The sequence below is a fragment of the Erinaceus europaeus genome, chromosome 13 (genome assembly GCF_950295315.1).
Source record: "Erinaceus europaeus chromosome 13, mEriEur2.1, whole genome shotgun sequence".
NCBI classification, from domain to species: domain Eukaryota; kingdom Metazoa; phylum Chordata; class Mammalia; order Eulipotyphla; family Erinaceidae; genus Erinaceus; species Erinaceus europaeus.
Window position 1 is genome coordinate 55,483,977 of NC_080174.1, and position 6,000 is coordinate 55,489,976.

A 6,000-nucleotide genomic window follows, 5' to 3' on the forward strand; every position below is an offset into this window, starting at 1 on the left:
TGGATCCTTGTGCAGGTCCTTGTGCTTTTATACTGTGTATGTTTATGTGCACTACTGTTCAGTCCCCAACTTACCCAGATTTCTACAGAGATAGAACCTGCTGGAAAAACAAGCTTTTAGGATAGTGCAATATTTGCTCATTTCAGTCCTAAATAGTCTTTGTCTCAAAATTTTTTCAGATAGAAATATAGTAAAGTTTAATGATGAAGTTTAATAAAAAGCTATTTGCTTTTTCTATTTTCTTTTCTAATGGATACAAACCGCTGTAAGATTTCTTTGATTCAGATTCATCTGAAGATATACCAGAGTAGAACTGTGGGGTTTAATTGGCATGAGAGATCAATGGATCTGGCCCTGAGAGACTCAAAATTTCTGGGTTTTCATGATGCATCTAAAATCTTGGGAGAGTGGAGGAGATAACCTAATGGTTAAGCAAAGTGAGTCTCATGCCTGAGGCTCTGAAGCTCTAGGTTCAATCCCCCATACTACCATAAGCCTGAGTTGACCAGTGCTCTGGTAAATAAAATAAAATTAATTTTTGAGAACTTTTTAGTATTATAAATTTTCAAGCATATAAGAAGTGAGAGTATAACAAATCCTTATATAGTTATCATATAACTTATTAACATTTGACCATGCTTATTTTTTCTTTAGAATATTTAAAAAGTAAAATTGTAGACATAGTGAGATTCCACTGTGCAATACCTAGTATACATCTTTAAAGCATAGGACATTTTATTACAAAGCCACAGTATCATTAACATTCTGTCAATATTAAATAATAACTCCCTTATGCTGCCTACTAGCAAATGCATAGTATGATTTAACTAATTACCACCAGTGAGGTTTTATTTATGTATGTATATATATTTTCACAATTGACTTGTTGAATTCAGAATTTGGCAGTCTATAGTCAACACTACAAGTTTCCCACTCAGAACCTTGGACCTTTCGGTTTACTGATTTCTGTTCTCAGGATAATGTTCTCTGTTTATAAGGGCTTTTATTTCAGAGCCATGGAAAAGGATGCATTGGTGGCACAGTGATGAGAATAGTTGCCTTCCAGAACCATTGAAATGTGGAGTGTCAAGAGTATGGGGAGTATGGGCAGTGGAGCCATCCTCCTTGGAGCAGGCAATGAGAAAGTGTATGTGTCCCCAGAACCCCACCCCACTAGGGAAAGAGAGAGACAGGCTGGGAGTATGGATCAACCTGTCAAAGCCCATGTTCAGCAGGGAAGCAATTACAGAAGCCAAACCTTCAACCTTCTGCAATCCACAAAGACCTTGGGTCCATATTCCCAGAGAGATAAAGAATAGGGAAGGTATCAAGGGAGGGTGAAGCAGATCTGCTGGTGTTTTTCTCTCCCCCTCTCTATATTCCCCTCCTCAATTTCTCTCTGTCCTACCCTATAAAAAAAATGGAAAAATTGGCTTCCAGGAGCAGTGGATTTGTAGTGCTGTCACTGAGCCCCAATGATAACCATGGAGGCAAAAAAAAAAAAAAAAAGGTGAGATAAGATACCACAACACAGCTGCACTGCTTGTTAAGGATCCCCTCCCCCTCCTTTTTTTTTTTTTTTACATGTATGGTATTATTTTATTGCACCAGTAAGTATTCCTTTTCTTCTTTTTTATTAGTGATTTAATATTGATTTACAAATAAATATTAACAAATAAAATAAAATAAATACAATAAGATACCACTGCACTACTATTAGATTAACTAAAATAAATAGTGAGACAATCCACATAGAATCATGAGACAACTGGAACATTACAACCTGTCTAGAAAACAGCTTGACAATATCTTATAAATATGTACTTCCTTATAACCTGGCAATCATATTCATGAGTATTTACCTTGAGAACATAAAACTGTATGATCGATCACACAAAGTATATTTATGGTTATTTGTTTGTTTATTTACTACCAGGGTACTGTTCAGTTCTGATTTGTGATGGTGCCAAGGACTGAACCTGAGAACTTGGAGCCTCAAGCATGAAAGATATTTTGCATAACCATTATACTATCTCCCCAGCCCAGCCTCTCCATTTATAATCACCAAAATAGAAAACAACTGGAACTGATTTAGATAAATCTCAGAGGCATTAGACTGAGTGAAAGAAGTCAGTCTTCAAAAGTTAAATATGGGGGCTATGCAGTGGCGCACCTAGTATCACATACATGTTACACTTAACCCACTGTGCTACCACCTGACCCCCATCTGTCCCCCTTTTTAAGGTCCTATCTTCTCTTCATCACTCTCTTTTTCCTCCTCTCCCTCTCCAGATCTTGCTGGAGTTGGAATTTAGAGCCCTCTGGTCATCTTCCCCCTAACATTTCTCCCCCACTGGGAGTATGAATCAAAATTCTTTCTGGGCTGCAGAAGGTGGAAGGTCTGGCTTCCGTAATTCTTTCTGGGCTGCAGAAGGTGGAAGGTCTGGCTTCCAACTGGACGTGGATGTTGATCCATACCTCAGACTGTTTTCTTTTTTCTTCTTCTTTTTAAAAAATATTTATTCATTTATTTCCTTTTTGTTGTCCTTGTTTCTTTTTATTGTTGTTGTAGTTATTATTGTTGATGTCATTGTTGTTGGATAGGATAGAGAGAAATGGAGGGAGGAGGGGAAGACAGAGAAGGGGAGAGAAAGATAGACACCTGCAGACCTGCTTCACCGCCTGTGAAGTGACTTCCCTGCAGGTGGAGAGTGGGGGCTCAAACCGGAATCCTTATGCCAGTCCTTGTGCTTTGTGCCATGTGCCATGTGCGCTTAACCTGCTGTGCTACCGCCCAACTCCCCTCAGACTGTTTTTTATCTTTCCCTAGTTGGGTAGAGCTCTGGAGAGGTGAGGTTCCCAGACACATTGGTGAGGTTGTCTGCCCAGGAAGGTCAGGATGGAATCATGGTAGCATCTGCAACTTGATGGCTGAAAGGCAGCAAGATACAAAGTGGGAAAAATAATTACTGAGTAGGAACTATAAAGTAGGAGCAGAGCAGATGAGAACAGGGATCTTAGGGTGGAAAGAAATTAGGAAGTACACTCTGGGCATGTCCCTAGGCACGCTCGACTATCACAAGTTTTTGTTTGAGTCTGATAGCTTACATGGAGTTGGATAAAAATATTGTTTGAGGGGAGTCAAGCGGTAGCACAGTGGGTTAAGCGCAGGTAGCACAGGTAGCGCAAAGTGCAAGGAAAGGTGTAAGGATCCTGGTTCCAGCCCCCAGCTCTCCACCTGCAGATGAGTCGCTTCACAGGTGGTGAAGCAGATCTGCAGGTGTCTGTCTTTTTCTTCCCCTCTCTGTCTTCCCCTCCTCTCTCCATTTCTCTCTGTCCTATCCAACAACAATGACATCAATAACAACAAGGCCAACAAAAGGGAATAATAAATATTAAAAATATTTTTAAAATATTGAGATGATGGTGTCAGAGTAGAGAAAAGGGCTAGAAACTTGGATTAGGGCAGAGAGTAAGTAGCTTCTATTCTTGTAGAAATCTATGAATGTATTTGTTTACCCAATTCACCTGACCCAGGCATACATACACACACACATTGGGCATTAAGCCAGCTCCCCCCTGCATTCCTGATACTATGGCCTATTTACATAATCATTGTTTTGCCTGAAAGATCCCCATCCATTCCACTCCTTTGATCTATCTTCTTTCTATCTTGAGACCCTCCCTGCCTGCAGGGTAACATTAATCCCACCTGTTAAAACCCTCGCAACAGTTGTTAAGGAAGTTTCTACCTTCACAACCCACTTTTGCCTTTCTCCACCCCCTTTCCTAGCCATTTCTGTTTCTGACTTGCCACTTCAGGTTCTATCCTATAAAAACGTTGTCTCTCTGATCAATAAAGGCATTGCATTACCTTGTGCCATGTGTTTGGTTCCTGAATCATCTCCCTCGCATAGCTGAGTGAGTAGCAGCCCAGGCTGGCTCCGGTAGAGTTCTCTCCAACTCAGAGAGTAGGTGCCCAGGAAGAGGTACCTGGATGCTAGCCCGGCATCTGGCGCACACTCGTGTGTGTGTGTGCGCGCACACACACACACACACACACATATCACAAGAGCCTGTGTAACCTGTGAGTTCCTTATGGTCTGAACTCGTAGTTCCTGGCCACAGCTGGGACACTACAAGCTGCAATCATTTCAGGACCAGTCTTCCTCAAGTGGTAGGGCAGGATGACTCAGCCTCTCTTCAGAGACTGGGAAAGTCCCTACCATTGAAGCACCCCCTTTCCATGGTGCTCCCATGCAGTGTCTTGTACATGGTAAAGTGTGTACTCTACCAGGTGAGCTATCTCCCATTTATCTTAAGGGTGAATTTGTAGAAGCTGGGAATCAATGGAACTTACTTAGTATCTGTGGTACTTTATATTTCTGTTTACAGACTTAAAATAAATGATAATAACATAGTAAGAGTGGAAATGAAGTATCAGAGCTCAAGTTACTTAATCCTGTTTCTCTATGTGATCTATCAGAGATTTTATTTGTCTTGAAATTTAAAACAGTAAAATTAAGTGTGAAACTTGATGTGCAATCTTTTTGTATGGTAAGATTGTGCAGTTCAGGTAAAAAGCAAAGGTATTATTCCTGAATCCTTATTTGTGCCTTGTGAAATAATTCTCTGAATAGTTATGGAGTTCACACTTTTTGGAAGTGTTGTTTCATGTGTGATATTTTTTCAAACTTTGAGGAAAAATAATTCATTCTTTTTGATGTCACCTTGTATATTTAAAAATGCTGCTAAGTGTAGGTATAACAGAAATACATTATTCCAAGAAGATGAAAATGTATGGACAGTAAGAGCAAATTTTAAAGACTAAAGTTAAAATTTAAAATACTATGGGATTGGCTGGATGGCAGTGCACCCAGTTAAATGCACATAATACTGTGCACAAGGATTTGTGGAAGGACCCTGGTTCGAGCCCCAACTCCCCACCTGCAGGGGGATCCTTCATGAGCAGTGAGGCATGTCTAGCTTTCTCTCTCTCTCTCTACCTTTCCCTCTCCTCTCAATTTCTTTCTATCCTATCAAATCAAATAGGAAAAAAAAAAATGACTGCAAGGAGTGGTGGGTTCAGTGTTGGCACTGGTGGTAAAAAAAAAAAAAGCAAGCAAAAGAATGAGCATCAACTCATAATTCCTTGTTCAACTTGATTTATTTTCTGGAATATGCTTTATTACTTGGTGTGAAATTTTAGATGAGGTTAACAACATAAAAATATTCACAAAAAGTCAGAATAAGCCTTGAACAATGTAGAATAAAACTTAAAATTCATACTTGAGTATCAGCACATGAAAATTGTGGATAAGACCAATGACTACAACACAAAATGAAAGAAGTAAGTATTTATAAGCAAAAAGAACCAAACTTTGAACAGCACCAGGAAAATTGACAAAAGATGAAAGAATAAGTCAAAAAATGTTTGAATATTTGAATTTTGTTTTGTTTTTTGTTTTTGCTTCCAGAGTTATTGCTGGGGTTCAGTGCCTACACTATAAATCTACTGTTCCTGGTGGCCATTTTTTCCCACTTTATTGGATAGGACAGAGAGAAAATGAGAGGGGAGGGAGAGATAGGAAGAGAGAAGAATAAACACCTGCAGACCTGCTTCGCTGCTTGTGAAGCTTTCCCCCTGTAGGTGGGGAGTGGGGGGCTCAAGCATGGATCCTTCCGTGGTTCCTTGCACTTAGTACTATTTGCACTTAACCAGGTGTGCCACCACCTGGCCCCACAATAGTTGGATAATTTATACCAAGGAATGAACACTCATTCTTTTTTTTTGCCTCTAGGATTATTGCTGGGGCTCCACTGCTCCTGGAGGCTATTTTCCCCATTGTTGTTGCCCTTGTTGTGGTATTAACACTCGCTCTACCCCAATGGCTCAAGCAGAATTCCTTCCTACCTACATTCCTTTCTCTTTCTCTCTCTCTTTTTTTATTCCTTTATTGGAGGATTAATGTTTTACATTCGACAGTAAATACAATAGTT